The sequence below is a fragment of the Grampus griseus genome, assembly GCF_964374135.1.
Source record: "Grampus griseus genome assembly, contig: HAP1_SCAFFOLD_207, whole genome shotgun sequence".
NCBI lineage: Eukaryota > Metazoa > Chordata > Mammalia > Artiodactyla > Delphinidae > Grampus > Grampus griseus.
The window spans coordinates 193984-220666 of record NW_028133245.1 but is presented as its reverse complement, the minus strand read 5'-3'; the positions used below and the strand labels follow the sequence as shown (position 1 = coordinate 220666).

Here is a 26683-nt window from a genome sequence, read left to right as displayed (position 1 = left end):
TTTTCAAAAGCATTTTTGTTATTTTGAATCCCTGCGTGGACATATTGAAAACAGCACTCCAATGATTGCTGGAGAGCAAAGGATGCAACCTGAAATTGAGAGTAAAATATATTAGTTTATCCAGATTCACATATTTGTATAAATTACTAGAAAATCATCTGAAGAAAAACAGACCCCAAAGAAAATACAGTCCAGGGTCAGCTGGGGAGTGGCTGTGTTTGGGAAAGTGGTCACACCAGGGACTCTTCAACAGGAATGGTAATGTTTCACTTCACACGCTGGCTGGAGGACACAGGAGTGTCTGCGATGTTATAATGTGAGCACGCTGCATGTAAAAGCCACTGCTGACCACATCTAGGGGATCTGATGCGTGGGAGCTGGTAGTGGGTGGAGGCATCCAGAAGGTGGTGGTAGAAGAGGAACGTTGTACGCGTAACGCCTAAGGCCTGACCAGAGGACGACCACTGTTCTAGAAACTGGACACAAATCCAACTTCTACGGCCAATCTTGGAAGACAAACTGAGGCATATTTAAAGTTTTAACACTTTATGTGAGCAAAAATAGATTCAATTCAGGCACCACAAAGCGGAAGAGGTGAGGAGCACTCCAGCCACAGGAGCTGCAGAGATGTTTATTTTAAAAGGGCAGAAGCAGAGCAAGGAAATGACTGATTTGCTATGGCTTTAACGCCTAGCTGGTGGTTTGTGACTGGTTGTCCTCAGCGGTTTTCGTCACCCTGAGGCGTTGACAGGCTTAGATTTTGGTTGGTTTACGTAGGCAGCCGCATCACTAGAGCCACCGCGGTCTAACGGCCTCCTTGCAGGGTTAATTTACTGACACCAATCGTCTGAGTCCTTCCTCTCACTCAGTCACTTCACTTCCTACGCCTCAGTTTCTCCTCTGTAAAGTGGATATTCAGTAGTAAATTCTCGGAGTTGTCAGTACAAATAAATAAAGTGATTATTAGTAACCACGATCATGTCCTGAATGCACGGAACACGTCACCGTTTGCCAACCACCGTGTCAAGTCAGCAGAAACTACAGAAATTAAGGGCTCTCCGCAGAAATTCACACACCCGCGCACCAGGTAACGGACCACAGGCAAACGTTCACTCAGCCTTTCCTGTGTCCCTCACGAAGTGCACACTCTCTCCTGGGCGGCGCGAGCACAGACACTTAGTGGGAGTTTACTTTTAAAATGCGCTGATACAATCATGTCTCACTTTTGTTTGCATCAGTCAGCAAACGCGTTTTCGAAACCCCAAATTCTCCACACCGCCTACCTTTCGCGCCGTCCTAGTCTCGAAGCTTCCACCACTGCTCCTCAAGCCGGGTCCCCCTGGGAGGAGAGGCTGCGTGCTGGCGCACAGGGCGTGCGCTGACGTCCTCGAGCCCCGCCCCCAAGGTCCCGCCCGGAAGTTTAAACCGCCGCGCCGCGTCTCGCGGGGCGTTGAGGCCGGCGCCAACAGCCGGCGATGCGGGGTCACGGGGTCGTGGCATGGAGGGGGCCGGCGTAGCTGGGGCCCGTGGCCCTGCGTCTTCCGCCTGCTACGTGGGTCCTGCCCACGCTGCGGCGCCGCAGCCGCCGGGCGGTGGGCGCCCGAGGGACCGGGAGGCGAGCAGGGACCGCCAGGCGTCTGTGGGCATCGTGTCCGCAGCCAGCGTCCCCGAGGCCACGCTCCGGCCATGATCACTCGGTGAAGCTGCGCCGCGACAGCGTGGCCGACTTCTGGCGCTGTGAGGAGCTGTGTGCGCTGCAGGACTCGCTGCCTCTGCCCGCCGTTCGCGCTTCCCTGCGGGAGGGCTGCTGGACTTCAACGCCGACCGCCTCCGTGGGGTTGACTGGACGCCGCTCTTGAGCACCCTCTGCCCGTGATCTGTATCCAGAGTTTCTTCCAGCCACGGCTTGGCGAGACAGGTTTGTAGTTCCCGCTTCCAGGGGCCCTCATGTGGGCGCTGAGAAGCGGGGTTTTAGATGGTGCAAGGTGGAGGGTGGGCACTAGAACCGGTGCCCAGTGCCCGGGTGTGCGTGCACTAGACGGGGCGTGCGGCTTAGGACCCCTGCCAGCTCGGTGACCCCGGCCGAGTGCTTTAAGGCTTCTAGGTCTCAGTGTTCTCATCTGTTGCATGGGCTTAACAGGACCCACTCTCTGTGGAGGTTACAAGGTCTCACTCTGTTAATGCTTGTAGACTCTACAATGTAGAACACTTAGCACAGTTTGGAGCGTCGTTAATGGTTGCACAGATGTTACCTGGTGTGTTGAATGACTTTGCCTGGTACAGACCAAAGCGATTAGGAAATTGATATATCCCAGCTTCATTTCCTTTCCATTCAAACAGGGCTCAGGAAAAAGAAATTTTTTTTCAATAGTATCCTATAGTGGAAAGAGCACCAGTGTGAAGGCAGCTTAGGGTTTGAATTCCAGGGCTTATGCTCTCTGTGGCCTGGGCAGGTTTCTTTTGCGCTACAATCCCCACACTTGTAAAATGACATTAAAAACCACTCTTTCTGTGGGTTCTTAGAATTAATTAAACAGGTTATGTGTGTAAAGTATCCTGGTACTTGAATGAGTTGTCAGAACCAAGGGCTGCTGGAGACGACGCTTCTGCCCTAGGTAAGCTCCCCTTCTACTGGGTGGCAAGTAAACACAAGCACAGTAGTCAGTGTTCTGGAAGAAGTGAGTTCTGGTGCTACAAAGCATAGAATCTCTTTTTTCTTTAATTTAATTTTTATTTTATATTGGAGTATAGTTGATTTACAATATTGTGTTAGTTTCAGGTGTACAGCAAAGTGATTCAGTTATACATATATCCATTCCTTTTCAGATTCTTTTCCCATACAGTTTGTTACAGGATACGGAGTAGAGTTCCCTGTGCTATGCAGTAGGTCCTTGTTGATTATCTATTTTATATATAGTCGTGTGTATATGTTATTCCCAAACTCCTAATGTATCCCTCCCCGCCATCTTTCCCCTTTGCAGAGCACAGAATCTTGGAAGGGAAAGTTCAGGGTAGGCTCTTGGAGGAGGTGCCATCCTTTCTAAGGATATGTAGAAGCTCCTGGGGTGGCAGGAGGGAGCAGTGTGTGTCAAAGTTTGAGAAATATAAAAAAATATGGCAAAACTCAGGTACAGGACTGGAACTCAGGGTTTGGGAAAGCAATGAGAGTTGATACTGGAAACCTAGTGGGGCCCCACAGAAAGGGGCCTTGTTTGTCATGTCAGAAGTTTGGATGTTTATCCTGAAGGCTGTGGGAAACACCAAAGAACAGTGAAATGGAATTCTGGTTTAGAGGCTCACTGGGACCTCCATGTGGAAGGCAGTTGATTGGGTGCAGCATGAATTGTAATCAAAGGGTCCCACTTAAGTTATAAAAGGTGGGACTGGATTTTGCAGATCTGAGAGAGAATGGGTGAGGCCTGGTGACCAGTTAGAAAAGGGAGGGCAGCAAGTGTGGGTGACAGTTTACAGGTGCATCTTTTTGTGAGATACAGAGCACAGTAGCGAGGGATTGGAGGTGGGGAGAGGATCTTACCTGATCTTCAGTGCTTTAGAGGGGCCTGGTAGAGGGGCCAGGTCTGGGCCCAAGATACAGATCTGGGCTTTCTGGAAGGACAGGTGTTTGAAGGCATGGGAGAGACTTAGGTTATCCACAAGAATATCCAAAGAGTCATAGGTCTGAGAGTTTTTTAAGTGGGTATATTTGAGGATGTTTATAAGCTGAGAGAAAGTAGCTAGCAGAGGAAGGGTGTGAAGATCTAGGAAAGGAAATGATTGTTCGTTTGTTTTCGAAAAACTGAATACTTATCGTGTGCCTGGCCCTTTACTAGGATCTGGGGTTCACACCATCTGTTCTCTCTCCTGCAAAGACAGTTCAATTCATCCCCTGGTGAACAGAAGTCAGATTATTCTTTGCATCCCATTCAGGTGTAAGAACTGTTCTGTACCTCTGAAGGGACTTTACTTAAGCAGAGTAATAAGTTAGAAATCAAAAGAAATTAGAGCTGGAAGGGACCTTAAAGGCCACTGTACTTAATTTTGCCACATATTTTACATTGAATGTAACAAAAATTTATTGTTGAGCCCATTCTCTTCAGAGTTCCTTCACTGAACTTCCTTTATGTCTTGCATCCAGTGGGGCTAGCTTGTAGATTTTGGCCTCCTCTTAAATTTGCTTCTTCATCCATATTACATTTTGCCCAGACTATGGCAGAAACTCCTGGGTGGTTTCGCAGCTCCTGGGCTCAGCTCCTCTAAGTTCATCTGCCTACTCGGGTTGAGTGATCTTGTAACATAAAAAGCTATGCTTAAAATAATGCTGCTAATGGCTTGCCCACACAGAGTTAGTGCATACTAGCCACGCAGCGTTTGCCCTGCCTAGAGGCGTGTAGTCTGAACTGTGCTGGGCCAAGCTTCATGGGGCTCTTTTTTTTTTTTTTTTTTTTTTTGCGGTACGCGGGCCTCTCACTGTTGTGACCTCTCCAGTTGCGGAGCATAGGCTCCGCACACACAGGCTCCGCGGCCATGGCTCACGGACCTAGCCGCTCCGTGGCATGTGGGATCTTCCCGGACCGGGGCACGAACCCGTGTCCCCTGCATCGGCAGGCGGACTCTCAACCACTGCGCCACCAGGCAAGCCCCGTCATGGCGTTCTTTGGCCCTGAGGAAGGGGAACTTTTTGGGATCACTTCCTTTGTCTAATTGGTCCTTCAGCAGCGGGGCGCCTTTTTCTAATCAGCGGAGGCACCCTTACTCAGCTAGTGGTAGTCCCAGGCCTCATCACCTGTGGGATAAAAGCCATGCTCTCTCCCAGGCTTGCTTCTGCCAGCATCTCTATTTTCCTTTGTGTCTCTTCTCACACTTGGACCCCTGGCCTTTAGTCGTCCCCACCTGAAGTATTTACAGTGCTCAGCAGGAGTCAGGCTTGAGTGTCTTTTCACAGATGTTCCCTCTGCAGTTAATGCACCTCCTACTCCAACTCTGCATAGCCTCATCTTTCTAGATTCTACTTCAGGGTTCTCATGAAGCTGTCACTTAGATATAACTTTTTGCCTCCATAGGCACCTCTGTGCATAAAGGTTATGTTTATTTATCTCATGTGACTGAAATTTTGAGTTTATACATCTTCCTCCTTAATGAAGGCTTTAAGGGCAGGAGTCGTTTCTAATCCTTAGCACAGAGCAGATGCTTTTTTTCTTTTTATTTAGGTGCTTTTTAATGATGATAAAATGTATGGTTTAAACCACTCATTTTACAATATTTTTGCTTTAGGTTGTGACAGAAATGAAGTTTACAGAAGTCGTGTTCCTGCGATAAGAAATAAAGATGTGACCTTCCAGTTGTGTAAAGCTCGTGAAGGCTGTGTAAGTGCATCGGGTGCGCTAAGGAACCTGGAGCTAAGTGGGCTAGTTCTGAGAGAGAGAGACTTAACTATGTTAACAAAAGTAAGCCTTCATTGTGTCCTGCCAACCTTTGATAGTTGCTTTTGGGGCAAACTAAAGCAATAAAATTTTAAACTGTTCCTCCCCATTAAAGGGATTGAATATTTGGCCACTTTGGTGAACCTGTGTCTTGCGAATTGTCCAGTTGGAGACAGAGGTTTCGAAAGTGAGTTTCAGTCTTGTTTAAGTCTCTTCCCATCGGACTGGTCTCGTGATTTCCTACACACCATGTCTGTCTGCCTTTTCTTGGTGTTGTGCATGCGTGGATTGTCTCCTGTACCTGCTCAAACCTTGGTCCATTCTCATTTGTACCATGGAAGTTTGTCATGCTGGATACTGTCAGAATTAATCTTACTTAAGTTCGTGTTAAGCCACAAACCACACGTTTTGTATATTTCCTGTTTTTTGTGTTTCTTTATATTTTTATGGTTTCTCTTCAAGAAATATTATGGGACGGGAAATAGCAAGATGTAAAGAGCAAAAAAGTCATCATTCTCTTTAAATTATTAGAACATCTATCTGCAATCATAATTTTAATGCACTGTGGTATGTGTTCAAATAGGAAATATATGTAACGTCCCGTAGGAGCAGCAAACTCAGTGGTGTTGGTGAGGGTGTATGATGGACCTAATCACAAAGCAGGTGATTCTTGATTGGGGTCCTGAAACATTAGTGTACGTTCCCTGTGTCCATTAGTGGTCTGAAGGGGTAAGGAAGCCTGCCTTTCAATTTGAGGAAACAGAGGGTTTGAGGTCCTCCCTCTTCTATTGCTCTAGTATACTGCATAGCAGCTAATAAAATACTGGGTTTATAGTTGACATTTAAATCGCTGATTGATCATCAAGGTTGGCATGTATCATTGGAACTGAAAATCGGAAGAGTCTTATGCTCTTTAGGTTTTTCTTTTTTTTCCTTTGTCTCAAAAGTATGTAGTACTTTACTGAGTGGTTGGTAAGAAAGTTTGCAGTATCCAGTGTATTCAGTTTTAGTACTAAATAGAATTAAACTGTTGCTGTAAACTGGAATAACTTTGTTACTGACAAGCTTTAGAATGCATCAGTTCATCAATTACCTGTTTGGGAAGATTGTAGTTAATGATTTTAAGAATGTGGCTGTAAACCTCCAATTGACTCAAGAAAAGCAAATAAGTCAAGATTGACAAACGTATAGGCTCTTCATCTTACTGTGTGTGTGGGTTTTTTTTTTCCTTTTAGTTATTTGGCAAGGTGTAAAGAACTCTATCACTCTTAAGACAGTAAACTTCACGGGGTATAATCTGACATGGCAGGGAGCAGATTACGTGGCCAGGATCTTAAAGGTGATTTTATGTTTAAACTTTCATGAAAACATATGTGATTGAAGCACATTAATACATTGACACAGATGGCAGTTAATTTTTGTCTTTTGATACCTGTGAGTGCATCTTTCATTTTGTTGAAAGAATAAGACCAGTTTTCAGTTTGGGATTCTACCATTTAGTAAAGATAGTCCACTTAATTTTAGAAATAGGAGATTTAATATATAATACATAATAATACTTCTATGTATTTTTAGTTACTGAAAACATTGATTGTGATGCTATGAAGAAACTATTATAGTTTATAATAGTCTTCAAGATTTAATTTAGTCTTCAAGACTAAATTATAGTCTTCAAGATTTAAATGAATCAAGTGTCTATTAGCTGCTGTAGTTTATAAACTAATAAACATCACTACATCGGCAACTTGTAAATACAGTTTTTAAACTAATGCCTTAACAACTTTACAGTGGTTATAATTACTGTATTGAGGCCTAAGTTATTTAATAATTCGACATGAAGTCTTTTTAATAGTTTGGTGGTGCAGATCAGGGATAGGTAAACTATGGCTGGTGGGCCAGATCCGGCCCGTCGCCTGATTTTGTAAAGATTTTGTAAAGTTTTTTGGAACATAGTGGAACCCATTGTTTACATGGTAGCTATGGCTACTTTCAGCCTACGCCAGTGGGGTTGAGTAGTTGCAACAGAAACTGTATAGCCCACAAAGCTGGAAATGTTTAAATTTAGATTTTAGAAATTGAAAAATTCTTTGAGCCTATACAGGGCAAGTCCATTGACCCCTCGGGTAGAGAACAGTCAAGAACTTGGGTGCCGAAGCCAAATGGTCTAGGTTCAAATTCCCTTTCTCCCTTTTCATAGCTAGTGACCATGGACAAATCACTTAACGTCTATGCCTCGTTGTGAGGTTTAAATGAACTCATTTGTATAAATAGTGCTTGGCACATACTAAGCACTGTGTAAGTGATTGCTGTTATTTCTGCTTGGAGCTTTTATAAGCCATTGTTAATAGGAAAATGACACTAATGATTTTGCTTTTAGAGTGTCAAAGGCACTTTGAGTCTTTTATGTTTTCAAGAATGTAACAAGACTTTTTTGATTTAAAGTCAGTGTTCCCTGTTACGAAAATTGATTTTATGAATATAAAGAATTGAATGTCTTTAAGACAAGACTTGTGGTTAAATGTCAAACCATTATCTTCCCAAGGCACATCAAACTGGCTGTGCATAGTCCAGGCCTCTGAAGTTTGTGTCCACACCCTAGGTAGCATGTAAGATCCATTTTGTAAATATAGTTTTAAAAATAATGCCTGGGACTTCCCTGGCGGTCCAGCAGTTAACACTCTGTGCTCCCAATGCAGGGGGCCTGTGTTCGATCCCTGCTCAAGGAACTAGATCCCACATGCAATAATTAAAAGATCCGGCAGGCCGCAACTAAAGACCCGGCACAGCCAAACAAAGAAACAAATAAATAAATAAATACTTTTTAAAAATAAATAAAATTCAATAATGCCTTAGGAGTTAGGAAAAGAAAATATTAGAACGTATTTAGCTTTGTATCATTTAAAAATATCTGTGTAGTTTATAATGTACCTAAATTATATGTATAGAACTTTGTGTATATAATTTGTTAAAAAATAAGATGCATATTAAAAAGTTTTCTTATGGGTTGCCCAGTCAGGTGTTTGGAGACCATTGGAGGACAGAATGATGAAATTTAGAGCCTCAGCAATGATAGAATTTAGAATCAATTCCCTGACTTAGAAGATAAGGAAAATAATTCTTAGACTGTAATTGAGTTATCCAACTTTACATAACTGTTCAAAAACAGGTCATCCAGTGGCTGGAATCTAATCACTGACCGACTAGAATGTGGGTCACTGGACTCGTAAAGCAGAACTGACTGTTTAATTTCTCAGCTTGATTCTCCTGGCACATATGCGTGATATGTGTGTGTGTAAATCTCTGACATAATAAGCCATGCTCAGTAGGCACATCCTGTTTCCTTATTGAAACATCTTAATTTCATCCCATTAAATCTTTGAAGTATCAGACTATCAGAAGGCATGAAGAAACCTGGGCTGAGAGTCTTCGTTCCAGGAGACCTGATCTTGACTGTATGCCTGGTTTGAGGCGCATCGCTCTGAACTGCAACAAGCTCATTGGTGACCTGGGTGCTCGTGCTTTTGCAGAATCTCTTAGTGAGGATTTATGGCTTGGAGGTAAATTCTTAAATTGAAAATACTGAATTTTTAATGTAATATATGCTTAGCTTTTGGCATGATACTGTTGTGATAGGACTTTTTTTAAGGCCTCATTTTTCTGATAGCTTTTATGTTGCTTTTAAACTTTCTCTAAGAGTTACATATATTCTTTACAGAAAATACAGAGTAACAAGAGAACAATTACCTATAAATTTAACACCCAGACATAATCACTGTTCATTTTGGTGTATATATTCTCAGTCTTTTTATTGTTTTCTATAAATATATTTGTACACTTAGAGATTACAAAAATAGAATTGTAGTATACTTGCTATTTCATATTCCTGCTTTTTTCACTTAATGAGGTATCATGTAGTGTTCCATCATATTGATGTCCCATAGTTTAATCAATTCTTTGCAATTAGATTGAGACAGTTTGCTTTTCCCTGTCAGAAACAATGTGAATACATTATATATACATCTCTGTGTCCATCGGGCTTACTTCTGTAGAATAAGGTACTACAAGTGGAATGACTAAGTGTGACATATTTTTAAGACTTTTCATACACATTGCCAAATTACCACCCAGAAAGGCTATGCCAATTTGTAGTCCACCCCAAGAGTGGATGTGAATGAAGCCTGCCTCTCACAAACACTGGCTGGTAGCACTTTTTAAAAACTGTAAGACTACAAAAATGAGTACCTCTCCCTTTTTTATGCAAGTGGGATTACTCCAAATTTTATAACTTTTTTCAGTTAATTCAGTATGACCATCTTAGCATGTCAGTAAATTTGCATCTTTTTTTTTTTTTTTTTTTTTTTGCGGTACGCGGGCCTCTCACTGTTGTGGCCTCTCCCGTTGCGGAGCACAGGCTCCGGATGCGCAGGCTCAGCGGGAATGGCTCATGGGCCCAGCCGCTCCGCGGCATGTGGTATCTTCCCGGACCAGGGCATGAACCCGTGTCCCCTGCATCAGCAGGCGGACTCTCAACCAGTGCGCCACCAGGGAAGCCTTACTGCATCATTTTTTTTGTGACCCTTCAGTGTTCCATTATATGAATATGCCACAGTGCACATAGCTTATCCGATCTTGTATAAAAGGTATGTCCAGTTTTTCAGTTACAAAAAGTACTCTGATATATATCCTTACCTATATCTCTGACTATTTCTTTTGGATCAAAAGGATATAGACATTTTAAAGACTTCTCTTACAGAATCTTGGCTTAATCTGATAGGAGAATAACCACATTTTGTTTTATTTTGTATTCATTTGATTTACTGGTGAGTTTTACTGGCTGTTTGTATTCATTTGGCTAGTTGGTTAATTACACTGGACGTCCCTTCTTCTGTAGTGACAGTTTGTAAGGGTTGTATCATATGCTGTTAGATCCATATGTCTGACTTGCTATTTCTGTATGTCATGGGGTGTTGAAAGACTCTAGTTATTTTAATGTAATGGTCCACTCAACACTTAAATGACTCATGATAGTTTCCTTTCATGTAATATTTTTAAATACCTGTGCTTTTGCGATGATCCCTTTTGATTAAATGAGTAGGTTGTTCAGCCCCAGAACTACTAGAATTCATGATCATTTGTTCTGGTTTTTGTCTGACCTTTTACTGCGAGAGTTCTTGACCATCATACTTTCATGATAGGTTTTTAGTGTGTATTCTCTATACACACGTTGTTTGAATTTGTTAATTGTTTGTATCCTGGAAAGCAGTACTTTTCTAATGTTGTACTTCCCTTATGGTTTGAGCAGATAATTCACTGATTAAAGTGATTTATACTTGTAAATTGTTCTTATCTCTACTCTGAATAGAGGTGAACCTAGATACTAAGCCTGCTTCCACCAAGAGCATTATTTGCTTCTTGTGCAACCTCTGAATTCTTGCAAGGAGTACTTTATTCATTTGTCAGTTTCACAAGTAATTTTTTTTAATACCTTCTGTGTGCCAGATACGGGTTTAGGCACTACTGATAAAGCAGTGAACCAGACAGACAAAAGTCTTGCCCTCATGGAGCTTACATTCTAGTGAAGGAGTTCAGATAGAAATTAGTAAAGAGATAAGTAATATAATTTTAGAGAGTAGGAAGTGCAAAAATATCTAAATGTAAGAAGAGGGAGGGGGGGCAGGTAGGACTCCATTGGACAGGTTAGTTAGGGGCCAGCTTCACTGGAGAAGTGGCATTTGAATGGAGACCTGAATGAAGAGAGGAGCAAGCCATGGAAGATCTGGGGTAAGCACATTCCAGGACAAGGGGGCAATGAGTATGCAGGCATGTAGGTGGGTGGAGTATTTAAGGAAAAGCAAGAAGGCCAATCTGGGCAGAGTACTGAGTGAAGAAGAATGTGGTGTGACATGAGGTCAGGGAGCTAGCCAGGGGTCTGCTCTTGTAAAGTCTTGAAGGCCAGAGTAAAGATGTGGATTCTTCTAAATGAGTAGAGGGTTTCGAACTGGAAAAAGGCATGATCCAAATAGTATCTGAATAAGGTGACCTGGTATAGAGAATGGACTTGGGAGGATAAAGAAGAGAAACAGGGAGACCAGTTAGGAGACTATCACAGGGGTCCAAATAAGAGATGTTTATGGCCTAGGTTAGGTTGGAAGTTTGCAGCAAGTGAAAAGTGGTTGAATTCAGGTTGTGTTTTCAGGGTGTAGCTAACAAGACCTGCAGATAGATTAGTTGTGAGGTATGAAGGGAATAGTAACAAGGAGACAAGTCGTTGATGATTATGTGTGCAACTGGGTGGTATCACTTAGAAAAAGGGGGCTGATGGGAGGAGCAGCTTTTGAGGGAATATCAGGACTTTGATTTGTTATCTTAGATGCCCTTTAGGTATCTAAGTGTCTGGACAGTGCTCAGACTGTACTTTCTATCCAAAGGTATCCAAAGCCACTTTAGATGCAAAATGTTTAAAGTTGACCTTTGTTGCTGCCAAAATAGTAGCCATTGTGGGCAGTCTGCAAGATGGCATCTTAGGTTTCTGAGGAAGAAATTAGAATACACAAAGGGGTATTAAGGGTATAATTACATAATGTAGATTTCATATTTAAATTTATGGGAAAAGCAATAATTAGTTGGCTTTTGGTTTTAAATGGAAATAGCCACTCATTGGGAAATAATTACTCTAACTTCAATTCATTTTACTTTAGATCATTCTGTGATGAAAGCAATTATCAAAAAAGTTCTCCAGATGGAAGGAGTGCCAAGTCAGACATACATAACATGTTTCAGTTCGCTCAGAAGAATTTCTCTTTAATGGCTTGTTTTTCTTTCTTTCTTAAAAGAAAATTATCAAGGTACTTTCTGCCATCTTAAAACTAAGTTTTTAGTCAAATCAAATGGCTTTTCTGTTTTTGAAAATGTTGTGTGATGCTTTAATTTAGGTTCCCAGAAATGCAGATTGAAAACCTTTTAACTTTTTATTTTCTGGAACATATTATCGTTAGTCACAAATAGTCTTTTTTTTTTTTTGGTGATAAGAATGAATAGCAGGAGCAGCATTTGTGAAACCAAATCTAATATGAAACTGACTCTTTCTTGTGAGTAAATTTGAACTTTGAAACAGCAAAACAATAAGGTTTGATATAAAGCAAAATAAATATTTTATGTTTATGATCTGCCAATTTCCCAGAAAGAGTTTTGTGGTGACTTTAGTTATATACCGGATACATTAAAATCACCAATGGACAACTCATCTTTTATTCAGGTTCCCTCTGAAAGTTTTAAAAATTTGTTGACTTAATATCACTGAACGGTTCACTTTAAAATGGTTAAAATGATAAATTTTCTGTTTTGTGTAGTTTACCACAATTTTTTTAAAATGTGTTGTTTGAAGATTTTTGGGTTTTATAAAGGTATTGTATTAGCATAAAAATGAAAAATTTAAAAGACCACCTCTAATTGCATTATCCTATCTAGCAATATTTACATTTTTATTTTCTCTTCCTGCTGTCTATAAACATAATTCCACATAACTTCAATATAATTTGCCATTCTTATCTTTTCATACTAAATTTAAATTCTGTGATTCATAGTTATACTTTTTAACATTGTATTCACAAGGTTTCATTGAGTTGGTCAATTTTTTAAATTGGTGAACAATTGGAAATAACCTAAAATAAACTATTGTAAACATCTTCATAAATACAGCTTTTTTTTTCCTACTTAAAGATGTATGTTTTTGATTCTCTGTTAATCAACTTGCTTGGACAATAGTGTATTAAATAAGTTGTTAAGAGTGTTTATGAAGTCAAAAGAAAGCTTATGATTGTCTGCCAATTGTTATTTCAAGAGAGTGATATTTTAATAATCAAATAGTACATACAAAGAAGTTAAGATTTGTGGTATCACACTAATTAGATATTATTATTAAAAATTTATATCATGTGTACAGTATTCTTAAAATAGCTAAGTTGACTTTTGCTATGATATTAGAAATGGAAATATATATATTAATAAAGCATGTATATTAGGAATTCTGTAAAATTAGTACCTGGTGGTATATAATAGGGCATCATGGAATGAGAAGAAAACAGTTAAACGTTTTTTTTTAATTTAGCATGATGAAACAAAGTGGAAATATAACTGCAATGTACAAACTCATTGAGCTATTTTAAGAGTAATTTTATTTCTTGGGCTTTTTTTTTCTATTTGCCTCAGTTATTTGGAGACATAGAGGTAAGCCAATCAGTATCTGGGTATATACCTAGATCCTGGTGAGTGTAGGGTGAAATAATGGTGTGAATTGTGTCACATTTATATTGTCATGATGTATGCCTAAAAACAGATGGGAACTTTTATTAGAAATTTTTTTTATCTCCTAACAAGAAAAGTGTAATTTAAAAAACTTTTAATACAAATGTATTTGCATTCGTTTCTGAAAGTAAAGGAAGGGTATACACATACAAACCACATGCATACAAACATTTTTTTTGACCGTAATTAAGTTAAAAAACACAATAAAATAGCACAAAATGAACTGAGCTCCTATATATTTTTAAGAGGCATGTAAATCACACAGGATCGTGTGGTGATTATCAATAAGCTACACTCTATGAAATATTTGTCCTATATTACCACATACACTCCATTTTACCCTGCATCCTAATGTTGCTAAACTATAGTAGAAAGCAACAGCATAGCACAGGGAGATCAGCTCGGTGCTTTGCGATGGCCTAGAGGGGTGGGATAGGGAGGGTGGGAGGGAGGCTCAAGAGGGAGGGGATATGGGGACATGTGTATGCATATGGCTGATTTGCTTTGTTGTGTAACAGAAACTAACACAGAATTGTGAAGCAATTATACTCCAATAAAGATCTATTAAAATAAATAAATAAAATAACACAAAATATAGTAGCTTTGAAGGATAAATATAACCATTTTAACCTATGATGTTTGTTTTCAGTAAATTCAAATTCAATATTTAAATGTGAATTTTAATATGTGGCTTGTTCTAAATAAAATATTAACACGTAGGTCTAGTTTTTGCAACCAAATATTTCATATAAAGATACTTGCCTCTTTACTACTGAAATATAGGATAAGTATCCACATTTCACTCTTTTATCCAGTGGGTTTCATTTGTTTTTTTGTGTGATTTCTGTATGAAATCAAAGCAGCAGTGAAGGTTGACAGGCTTATAGGAGAGTAACATTGACTCACCTACCACCCAGCAACTTGCAGCCTTATAACTTTTATTGTTTTTACATAGAAAAATTCATCTTAAATTGAAATTTTGGCCTAATTCTGAAGATTCTGTTTGGCAGAAGTCATGGGTGTATCTGTGTTTCTGTGTCCTTGAGATTCAGAAATGCCAAAGGTGTTCTAAGATTCAGTAAACTTGAGTGTTTCTGCATAATACATAAAATGTATCATACTTCGGGATTATTTTAAAAATTTATTTTTGCATTTCTGCACATCTCAATACTTTTGTTTTAGTTAAAATAACTTGTTACTGTAGAGAACTTATATTTTTTAAAAATGCTGGCTTATGTAAAACCTTTGTACAAAACGATCCTCTTTTTAATGGCCTTGGCATCATTGTCAAGTGCCTGTTTGATTCCTTTCAAAGTGTACACATGTGACAGTTGCTCTGTAGACCTTTGGTGCATCTTGATTCCTTCTTTTCATGCTTTGTCAAACATAGGCTTGGCCGCAAAGCAACCTGTAAGTAATGGAAGGAAACACTCTGCTGGTAAAGAATGTTATGGTCCTGAACCTCTACCACCTGGTGTGTCTGGTTTCCAGCCGTGGCATACTGCAGAACGTGCAAAAAGCAACAGGTAACGTGTTTGCATTCCCTGTCTTTTTCAATCATTCAGAGTCCTTTATTTTGGAACTTCTGTTATGTGAGCGGTCTCTGGTGCTTTCTATAGAGGAAAAAAGATAACTCACACATGGCTTCTGCCCAATGAGCCCTCTAAGGAAGAAAAACAAAAAGTAATTGGGAGTTTCAAGTTGTTTCTCAAGTGTCACAACAGAGCTAACCCCGTGGGAGTCTTGAGGAGACTAAAATTATCACCAATTGTGCATGTGAGGAAAGTTTCATTAAAGGCAGGTGTAGTTGCGTGAAGCCCTACAGCACAGAAGTAGGAATTTGGATATGTACGAATGGGCAAAAAGACATTTTAGACAGGGGAAATAGTTTAATACAGAATGGATGAAAATTATGCATTAGACCTATTCTAAAACAACTGGCTTATTAACTCAGTAAATCAGATTTAGTCAGTCAAACTAGCTTTACCTGATTTCTTATCCAGGGGATAGCTGTTCATAGTAATTTTTGTCATAGAACAGTAAATAAAATGGTTGAACTATAGCTTTAGGCTTGCTAAGTGAAATAGATTGCTCTAGATGATTTTCAAGTGACTGACTTGGTAGTATTCACGAAATTGGGGATTAACAATTGCTTAAGAAAACAAAGAGAATTGATTTTAAATAGTACTTGAAGTAGTTACTGTGTAAAGTATCTGTTCAGTTGCTCATGTTAAATGGATGTTTGTAATCCCCATTGGACAACCGACTACTGTTTTGCAAATGGTAATGTGAATTGCTCTCGCATAAACTATAGTGTTGAATCCCCAGTCTTTGCACTTGAGTTTAGCAGCTTTGTGGTTTCCTATCTTCTTCCTGAGACACTTAATCTCAGGTCCATCCTCCTCACACAGGGTGGTAAATTAGAGAATGATTAATATCACCATTTAAAGAAGTGAGACTGAAATCCCAAGCATCCTGAACGTAGGAACTGAAGGGGCCTCTCAGCAGTTCAGAGTTATTACCGAGCCAGCCGGCTGAATTGTGTTCGGTTTTCTCCATAGCAGAGCCCTCCAGGTCCTTGTTTTGAGCTTATTTATTTTTATACACAATTCTGTGTGGATACTGTACATAATACTAAATAGTTGTATTAACTGGGTTTAACTGGTGATGTATTTACATGAAGATCTAACTTCGTTTTGTTGATATCTTTTTAGGGGCTTTCCATTCATCAAAGCTCGTGATGTATGTAATCAGTTGCTGGTGTTTAGCTATCATATTTATGATATATAGGACTTGAATTGGGAAAGGTGGATGGTCATTCTCCTTGCTTTTTAAACTGACAGAGGCTTACAAGAAGCATTTCCCTCTCTGAAATAAATCCATGTAAAACATGTTTGGTTGCTCTCCCAATGCAACTGTGTAGTTTTGTGGATTTGGCACACAACTGGCAGCCTTGTGGTTATGCCTGTAAACAAGGAAGCCTGTTTTCCAGTCCGCAAATCAGCTGTTACCCAGTGAAACGAACTTGAGTGCCATTTCTGACCCCTCACATGGAGCTCTCATACTGAAGAATGTTCACATGTTTTCAAGAAACGTTGTTTGCGGGCTATACGTACAAATTCCTGATCTGAAAGCCAATATAAAGCAACATCTCCCAAACCTCTGCTCTCTCACCAAGGCCACACACATTCCCTCGCTTACGGCCTCATGGCAAGCTAATACTGTCAGTATCAGATTCTCCTTCCCAGTGGTTCGGGGAGACTGCATAGTTGCTCTGTGAAAGGCACCACTGCTGAGGTTGAGAGAAGAGCACCTTGGGTGTCAGTCCTGCCCTTGCATGCCCAGAGAGAGAGGTGTGCACCTCGTTCTCCTGTTACGGTTTTCCTGTGCTGCAGGGTTTGCTGCTTGTTGTCAAAATGATGTCCTAGTGACTTGTCTTCTGCGTGGTTATATAATCCCAGCACGCTTCTTTATGATCTGTAGACTTTTATGGGGTTGTGGCCAGGTCAGGTTTTAAATGTTTGGAACTGTCCTATTGAACAACATTGCAGTGGCAGTGAATCTTGATGGGAGAATTGTATTACTGTTACCCTTGTTTTGGCTTAAGTGTGGTGAGAAGATGAAATTTTTGATGGGTTAGTTTTAGTTGTGTATGTGTATGTGATTTCTTTTTTAAAATTCTAATGTCTGTTATTCCCAGCTTAGATATGTTGACTTTCTGATTATTCATCGGTCCCTTTACTGATGTATTTTCCTCTGAAAAACTACATTTTCTTCCAGACTGTTTGTGTCTGATGGTGAAGAATAAATTTTTCATTTGCAGTATAAAGTTGATCTGAGAAAAAATGTTTACCTTGGCTCTTCACTTGGCTTCTGTGAAAGAAACTTAATAAAATAATATGGGCAATTCCCATTACTAATCCTAACCATGTACAACAGAGGTCTGGACAGTAACATAGCAAAAATAAGTTCCTGTAATTTTACTTAGTCATTGCCTGTTTTAGACTAAGGAGCAATGAGAGACATTTATAAATAATGATACCTCAGATCACTTTTGTTAAATGTTCTCTAATATTTGGATATTTGGATCTGGCTTGTGTTATCTTTTTTTACAATCTTGTCTTCTTTCTTTGCACTTTAGTGTTACAACTCTGTGATTTCCTATCTTCTTCTTCAGACACTCAGGTCCATCAGAATTTCCTGTGACTGTGACAGTAGAGAGTCCTTCCTCCTCAGAAATCGAAGAGGTCGATGATTCCTCAGAAAGTGTTCAGGAAGAGCCAGAGAAAATCCGTTTGAAACAAGAAGCACTGCAGGTACAAAGTTATCACTTTAAAGCTATAGAGAAGATTCTTTTTCAAATGGAAGCCTGATTGCAACACGCCACAGCTTGTGTGAGGGTTCTGTTTTCCCCTCCCATCTGCATTGTATCCCCTTGAATGGTTCCTTAAGCTTAGACCAAGGTGAATGGTGGACATTTGAACTCTAAGAAATAAAAATCAAAACATGTCGTTAGTAATATATTTTCCTTTCCTTAGAACCTTAGTATATTAGATTTAGGGAGAATCTTAGTGATCATACGATAAAGAAATTGAGTTCTGAATGAATATAGTCAGGTGATTCAGTGTTCTTGTTTTACAGATGAGAAAATTGACAGGTCTAGCTGAACTCTGTTTTTATAAGAGGAAAATATGGCCTCATTTTAAATAAAAGTAAAAAAAAAGTTTTGATGTTGATATTCTCCTTTCCTAAAATAAAAAATATCAAGAAGCTACATTCTATTACCAACTAAACCTGACCTCTAATGTCATTCCATACTTTTGTTTGTATGGACAGAAAAGAAAAATTGATTTTCATAAGAAATTTTTGTACCTCAAAAATAATATATTTCTTTTTTTTTCAGCTTTAATGCAGAGCTGAACATTTCTAGTAAATAAAGGAACACCATTTGGGGGGACCTTGTCTTTGTGCTACAGAGTTCATGTTTAATTTTTAAAAATTATTTAATGTGATTTTCTTTTCATATGAAACATGAAACTTGACAGGTTTCAGAACTAATTATCCCATTATTGTAGGACTATGGGAATTACTCTTTGATTTTCAAAAGAGAAAGTTAGATTTTTATTTTTTTAATTAAAATTAATGATAATATAGAGAAATTTTAAGAAAAGAACTTAGAAAATTATGAAATGTTAGAGTAGGAGAAATCTATAGTTCGTGTAGGGTTACCCCCTTTCGTTTTATAAATGAGCACCTACAATTTGTAGCACGTAGTGGTTTATTAGTAAATGGCAGAGTACGACAAGGCCCTAGAGCATCTAACCCGCCTTCCTTGTCATTTTAGATGTGATGTATTCATTTCCTTCACGAATAGACCAGGAGATTGTATTTCTAAAAGCAATGATAGACACTGGGGAAGACCAAGAAGTTTAAACACTGGACCACAGAATAGCAGATTCAGAAGGTACTGAGAACCCTTTTAGCTCTTCTCCGTTTTCACAAGACACTACAATGATGGTATCAAAGGGTTTAAGTATACAAGCCCACAAGAATCAAGAGATTTCAACATAGTTTTGAAAGACGGAAGACAAGTGGAAGAGTGTGAAACTGAAGCAGTAGGACAGAGGAAAAGCATCACCTAGAATATGCACAGCGACCACCTGCAACTGCGGAGGATTCTGACCCCACCTGCAGAGGTAGGCCCATGCTCAGATGCGCATGTAGGAGAGAGGGTGGAGTTAGTTAAAAGTGTGACTGAATAGGGGAGCTCATTGAAGGGTTGTGTTTGGAGGAGTGGACTCCCAGCCCCGCCCTCACACTCCTGAAATGAGATGATTTCATTTTGAAACCAGTGAAACTGGCAAGAACTAGGGCAGCTAGTGTGAGTTTTTACACCCTAGAAAATTGTGTTTGGGGGAGATCCTATTACAGTTGCTCCCCGCTTTTTCCTGCATAAGAAACCAATCAATCGTTGACTTCAGGGAGCTTTCTGCACTCATTCTTAAATAGAAAATAACTGTCATTTGCGTGATAGTTGAGTAAAGCTTCCAACGTGAGAGGGGGAAAAAGAGTGAAAACGTATCCTAGTAGGACGAGGGACAATTTAGGGAACAAAATAATTTAAGAAAAAACCCTAATTAGTATCCTGAGAGAGGTTTAAAAAGAGCTGTAAAAAAGCTATAAAATAAGATTAGGGTGTTAATTAAAAAGAGAATGGTCAGAAAGCAAGAGAGGTCTCTTGGAAATGAAAATATGGTTGCTGAAATAAATTCAGTAGGAATTTAAAAAATTTCTCAGTATATAAAAAAGAAAGACACAATGGAAAAAGTGATAGAAATATGTTAGAGAGGCTGCATCTGGGAGATCCAACATGTTACTATTAGAAACTCCAGACCCAGAACAAAAATGGAAGGAAGCTGTCAAAGGGCAACAAAATTCCCCACAGCTGAAAGTAGACATCAGGCCTCAGATTGAAAACAGTTACGCAAGATGAGCAAGAATAGACTCATACCTAGGCACCCTTCATTGTGAAACTTTAAAATACTGAAAAAATAAATTAAAATAGAATAAGATACTGAGAGGATACATCCATTCCAGAGAGAAAAATACTGGCCACCTAAAAAAAAGAGTTAAAATCTGACCTTATCATACTTGTCATCAGCACCATGGATCCTGGAAGGCATTAGAAAGATACCTCCAAAGTTTTTCAGGCACATAGTTTTCACTCTGGGGGTTTGTATCCAGCCAAACTATCAGTCATAAGTGGAGGCTGAAGAAGATACTTTGTACACAAAGAAATTTGAAAATTTGACCTCCTGTGCTACACCTTAAGCTATTTATAGAAATAATCCAGCAAAATGAGGCAATAAACCAAGAAGGAAGGTAGTAGGGGATTCGGTGCAGATTGCAGCTAGTCTAGGGTGGAGAGGCTTCTATTGATTGTGTGATTGAGAGCTGAGAAACACCTTGAGGCATATTGTACTTACTTGGTATTAGGCACTGTTGGAAGGGAGGAGGGAGAGGAAGAGGAGAAGGAACTTGAACTCCAGAGGACGAAAGGCTATATGGACATAAACATGAAGCAAACTAAACTATCATTGATTTTTAACGTACTATTGGTGAGGAAGAGAAGAATCCACTTAAACTTGACACTATAGATGTCCCCCTTTTCAGTGACACACAGGGGTAATGACCACCTGTCTAATTTGTTGTCCAAACCAGAACTTGTCCAAACTCCTTACACTTGAATAGTGTAAGGAGGCGCTCTAATGCTGTAACATCAGGACAACAGGTATAAACTGGAACAGCCCAAGGCGGCTTGGGGTATGTGGTCACCCTGCACAAGGGCAGTGACACTGGCACAGTATGGAACAAGGTGTAGTCTGTACACAGAGACACAGTACATCTGCAGTGGGCAATATTAATGTAATTGTAATAATGGCAATACTGTCTTGGTTTGCAGCTTTTATCGTCAACTTGCACGTAATCACTAATAACTAAAGTAAACTGTACTTAGTATGTATTAGTATTAAGTTGGTATGTACTGAAATGTATTGTGTACTAGTATGTACTTAGTATATATTAGGCTCTAAGTGTTTTTGCATATATTAACTCATTTAATCCTCTGAATAGCCTTATGAGGTTGGTGCTAATATCATTCCCACTTTTTTTTTTTTTTTTTGCGGTACACGGGCCTCTCACTGTTATGTCTTCTCCCGTTGCGGAGCACAGGCTCTGGACGCGCAGGCCCAGCGGCCATGGCTCACGGGCTCAGCTGCTCCGCGGCATGTGGGATCCTCCCAGACCGGGGCACGAACCCGTGTCCCCTGCATCGGCAGGTGGACTCCGAACCACTGTGCCACCAGGGATGCCCCATTCCCACTTTTGAGAACAGGTAACTAAGACAGGGAAGGAACTTGCCCAGGCTGTACCTATTTTAAGGTTGGATTGAGGCTTTGAGTTGAGGCTCTCTGCCTGTTCTCTTAAACCTTACTCCTTACTGACTCTCGAATAACAGAAGACTTAACTGCACATAGAACAGAATATAAATTTCAACTTTGACAACGTAAAAGCTAGGTTTGGAAGGTAGACAGGAGGTAGAAAAAAGGGAAGATGGTATGAATGTCCTCATTTTACAAAGCATGACGTTGAGAGAGTTTATAGTTGATCAACAATGTAGGTTTTTAAGTATATCACTACAAGTCAAAGAGATCATGAGCAGTGGAATAACTCATGATGACATTACAGAGCAGTGTGGACATAGGAAAGAGTGTAAAGGAACTAAACCCTTACTTATTAGTAAGTTAGAAAGTGAACAGATAATGCCTCCAAATTAGTGAGAAAATAGTCATGTAAGAGTATTACTTGGAAATGGAGAAGAATTCAAATAACAATAGTTGGACCTCCCTGGTGGCGCAGTGGTTAAGAATCTGCCTGCCAAGGCAGGGGACACGGGTTCGAGCCCTGGTCCGGGAAGATCCCACATGCTGCGGAGCAGCGAAGCCCGTGCGCCACAACTACGGAGCCTACGCTCTAGAGCCTGTGAACCACAACTACTGAGCCCACGTGTCACAACTACTGAAGCCCGCGTGCCTAGATCCTGTGCTCCATGACAAGAGAAGCCACCGCAATGAAGAGTAGCCCCCACTCGCCGCAACTAGAGAAAGACTGCACGCAGCAACGAAGACCCAACACAGCCAAAAATAAATAAATAGTAATAAAAAAATAAATAAAAAATAACAATATTGATGTAAACCTCATGAAAAAGGAAATCCAAACAGCCAGTAAACACAGAAAAGTGTATGACTTCATTAATAAGAGAAAAGTGAGTCAAAACCAAGGAAACTACATGCCAATCAGATTGACAAATACATAAAGAAAGTCTGGCAGTATCAGGTATTGTAGACCTGAAGTACTATGAGAATCTTCTACCCTGTTTATACTGGAGTATAAATCGACACAACTACTTTGGAAAGCATTTAGCACTCTCCATCAACTGAAGGTACATAAATAGCCTGTGAGCCAGCAGCCCTCACCCCCGCCCTGTGTAAAGGCACCAGAATAACCGGTACAGCAGGATTCCTGTCCATGATTTGCATTAGCACAAACTGAAAACAAACCAAATGTCCATTAAGAGTCAAAAATTAAATAAATTTTGTGTATTCGTACAGTGGGAACACTATCCAGCAATAAAATTGAATGAACTAGAGCTACAGGCAGCAATGTGGGTGAATTTTTTAAACCAACGTTGAGAGAAAGAAATAAGATAGAAAAGACTTCATATACTATGATCCTCTACATAAAGTTAGGTGTTGACAAAACTAAACTCTTTTGTTAGGGATGCATGCAGGTTAAAGGAAATGATTGTCAAGAAGTGAGGATGGTGTTTAACCTGGAAGAGGGAAGGAGCTTGTGATGAGAAAAGGATATGGGGGGGCGGTTTGAGATGCTGACAAGTATCAATACTTTCAGATTCGAGTAGTGTTTATGTGAGTATTCTCTTTTTATTTGTCACATTGACAGTTTTGTTCTGTGCACTTCTCAGTACACATACCGTATTTTACAATTAAAAACCTGCGTAAAGAATCGGTCGCTTCTTGAGTGCTGGATGTGGGAGTGGGATGAGACCATTTCATTTTAAGCCCTTCACTACTGTTTGCATTCGCATGTTCATTCATTCAGCATTAATTGAACATATTCTGTGTACCAAGCACTCTTCTAATTTTATATGTGTTTTAACTCATGTAATCCTCACAAGAGCTCTGTGATACGGGAGCTTATCTCCATTTTATAGATGAGGAAGTTGAGGCCTAGAGTTATAGAACTTGTCCAAGGTTATATAGCTAATGGGTAGTGCCAGGCCCATTTGCCTCAGAGAATCTGAATTTTTACAATATAATCTAAAAGAGAAATTTAATTACTAATTATAAGCAAAAAAATTGCACATTAAAGAAGATGACACGTTTTCATCTATCCAGTTAGAGAAAAACACACAGTCTGTCTTTCACACACATACATCTTGTATTGGCAGGGATTTTCCTTATTAAGCAATTATTTATTGACCGTCTACGCTGTGCTAGGCACAGGTGCTGGGGGTAAACACTTAATAAAATACACCCCTATCTTCAAATAACTTGCACTCTAAGTGAGGAAGTAAGCCAACAGTTATAGTAGAGGTTATATACCAAGTGATACGTCGCTGATGGCAGTGTAAAATCTCAGAAATCTTTTGGAAAGAAGTTTGGAGACAGGTACCTCAGAGCCTTAAAAATGTTCATTTGCTTTGATCTCAAACTCATTTTTATGGATTTATTGTAAGAACGTTATTCTCAATATGGAAAAAAGCTTTCATGCATAAAAACGGTTATTGTCTGATAATATTGAAAAGTTGGTAAGAATTTAAATGTGTAAAATGGTTAACCAGTAAACCCACTCAGTGGAATATTTTGTAGCCCACAAAAAAAAATCACGGTTATGAATCCCCTGATTATATGAGAAATGATTGATTTCAATGTTAAATGGAGAAAAGTTGAACATAAAATTTGATATCCAATATGATGGAAGCTTTGTCCCAGAAAAATCACCCTAGCCAGTGTACAGAAGGGAGGAAGGAGAGCAGATGACAGGAAGGAAAATTATTCCAAAGCCTTATCATTAGTCTTACTTAAGTAATAGAATATCAAGCAATTTTACTTTCTAACTTTTTTGGTTCCATATTTCCATGTAAGGGACATGAATTATGAATACTTTGTAGGAGAAGGATACACTTTTTCACAAAAATTTAACACTTCTAACACAACTAGAAGATTGATTAAACCATCGTATTAAAAGTAGAGGAATTTTGCTTTTTTTTCCTTTTTCCCCATTGAAAACTTGACTGGCTTTAGTAATGGAACATTAAAGAATTTGAAGTTCTTAGACTCTCAGTTTTTTAAACATGTTCTGAATATAAAAATTATGTTCATTGAGCAAATGTTTGTAAACAATGAACAGCTTCTTGAAGGAAATAGAAGCCACCTCTGCGTGTCCACACACCTAATCTGCTCTTTTGTCTTAAAAAAGTATCAAAACTATTTTGCCATGTCACTAAATACTCTTCTACATCAGAGAATTTGATTAAGCTTTTGCATCATCTCCCAGGAAAAACGCACAGATATATTATGAATGTAGAACTCCTGAAGCCCATTCATTAACTCTGGTCGAGACCTCTTGTCATTCTTTTCTTAGTGGCTTCATGGCGCATTCCTTCAGACGGTGAGCTGTTTTTCTTTAAACCAGTCCCAATTTGGAGGCTCTTAGCTTTCTTCTAGGGTTTGGTTATAAACAATCTTATGACATCATGTTGATAGATAAATCTTTGCCCACATCTTTGATTTCCTTAGGGTAAACCCCTGATGTAGGATTATTGTTAGGTACCAAGAGTTACTCTCCAGAAAGTGATACCAGTTCCTCTCCCAATGATGGCATATAATAGAGTTCCTCATTCTTTAAGTGATTGTTCAAAGCAGTTAAAAGGTATAAATATACCGTACTGTTTTCATAAGTATAGGAATTCTGATTGTTTATCGCTGCATAAGAAACCAGCCCGAAACAGTGGCCTAAAACAATGACAGTCATTTATTTTGTTCACGAACCTGGAGGTTGAGTAGGATATTGATTCTTTTACTACACTCTTACTGACTGAAAACAATACCTATTTGACTAGCTCACAGCTCTGCAGGTCAGAAGTCCGGGCACAGCATGACTGGGTTTCCTGCTCAGATCCACACGGGAACATGTGAGTTCCCTCCTGAGAGTGTTAAAGCACGTGAAATTTAAGTGTAAGACATTGAGCCCCAAACGTTGGATGTTCACCATAGTTTGTGTGGGTCACAGAGCTGAAATCAAGATGTCAGTCTGGCTGTGTTAGCATCCAGAGGCTCTGGGCAAGAATGGCTCCGAGATTCTTCGGCTTGTTGGCATAATTCAGATTCTGCAGTTGCAGGACAGAGGTCCCCATTTCCTTGCTGGCTGTCAGTCGGGGGACAGTCTCAGCTCCTAGAGGCCTCTCACTTGCCTTCCCTGCCACACCATTGGACTTCTTCAGAGCCAGCAATGGAGAGTCTCCCTCTTGTCCCTTTTGTACTTCAATTCAGGAAGAGTTCAGGTCCTTTTCATGGGGTGCCTGAGTAGGTCACATCCACCTACAATAATCTCCCCATCTTAAAAAAACAACTGATTTTGAACGTTAATTCCGTCTGCAAAATCCCTTCACTGCAGCACCTAGATTTAGAGTTTGATTGGATAAGTGGAAGGTTTGTGTACTTCAGTAAGTAGGAGTCTTAGGGGCTCTGTTAGAATTCTGCCTATTGCAAGCAGTGTCCCCACTTCACGGACCGAAGTGTCTTATTTCCTGAAACTCCTAAGGGAGTTTATCAGTGTTCATTTTATTTCAGTGACCTTGGTGAATGGGAAGACTACCACCTCCGTGAGCAGGAACGGCACCCAGCTTCCTGAGTCCACAGTGTGGCTCTGCTACTTAGTGGTGTGACCTTGGCTGTGCTGCTCTACTTACTCTACTTCTCTGCCTCTGTTTCCCTCATCTGTAAAATTACATGGAGTTAGTGATTGTTCTTTCCTCGTACGGTTTGTTTTTTAAATAAATTTATTTTATTTATCTGTTTTTGGCTGCGCTGCGTGTTTGATACTGCTCTCGGACTTTCTCTACTTGCGTCGAGCGGGGGCTACTCTTCGTAGTGGTGTGCGGGCTTCTCATTGCGGTGGTTTCTCTTGTTGCGGAGCACGGGCTCTAGGCGCACAGGCTTCAGTAGTTGTGGCACGCAGGCTCAGTAGTTTTTACTCGGGGGCTCTAGAGCGTAGGTTCAGTAGTCGTGGCGCACGGGCTTAGTTCCGAGGCACGTGGGATCTCTCCGGACCAGGGCTCGAACCCGTGTCCCCTGCACTGGCAGGCAGATTCTTAA

At 39.9% G+C, this 26683-nt stretch overlaps 1 pseudogene across 1 annotated transcript in view; it reads left to right on the top strand.

Annotated features, from left to right (window-relative positions):
- Positions 1–1498: 1498 nt before the first annotated feature.
- Positions 1499–26683, top strand: part of LOC309817784 (centrosomal protein of 78 kDa-like) — a 30716-nt pseudogene continuing 5531 nt past the window's right edge. The window contains exons 1-9 of the transcript in view: positions 1499–1615; positions 1659–1918; positions 5272–5444; positions 5536–5607; positions 6656–6759; positions 8803–8977; positions 15115–15250; positions 16439–16484; positions 17910–18040. The product of the transcript in view is annotated as a centrosomal protein of 78 kDa-like (transcript). The remainder of the gene's footprint in view (positions 1616–1658; positions 1919–5271; positions 5445–5535; positions 5608–6655; positions 6760–8802; positions 8978–15114; positions 15251–16438; positions 16485–17909; positions 18041–26683) is intronic.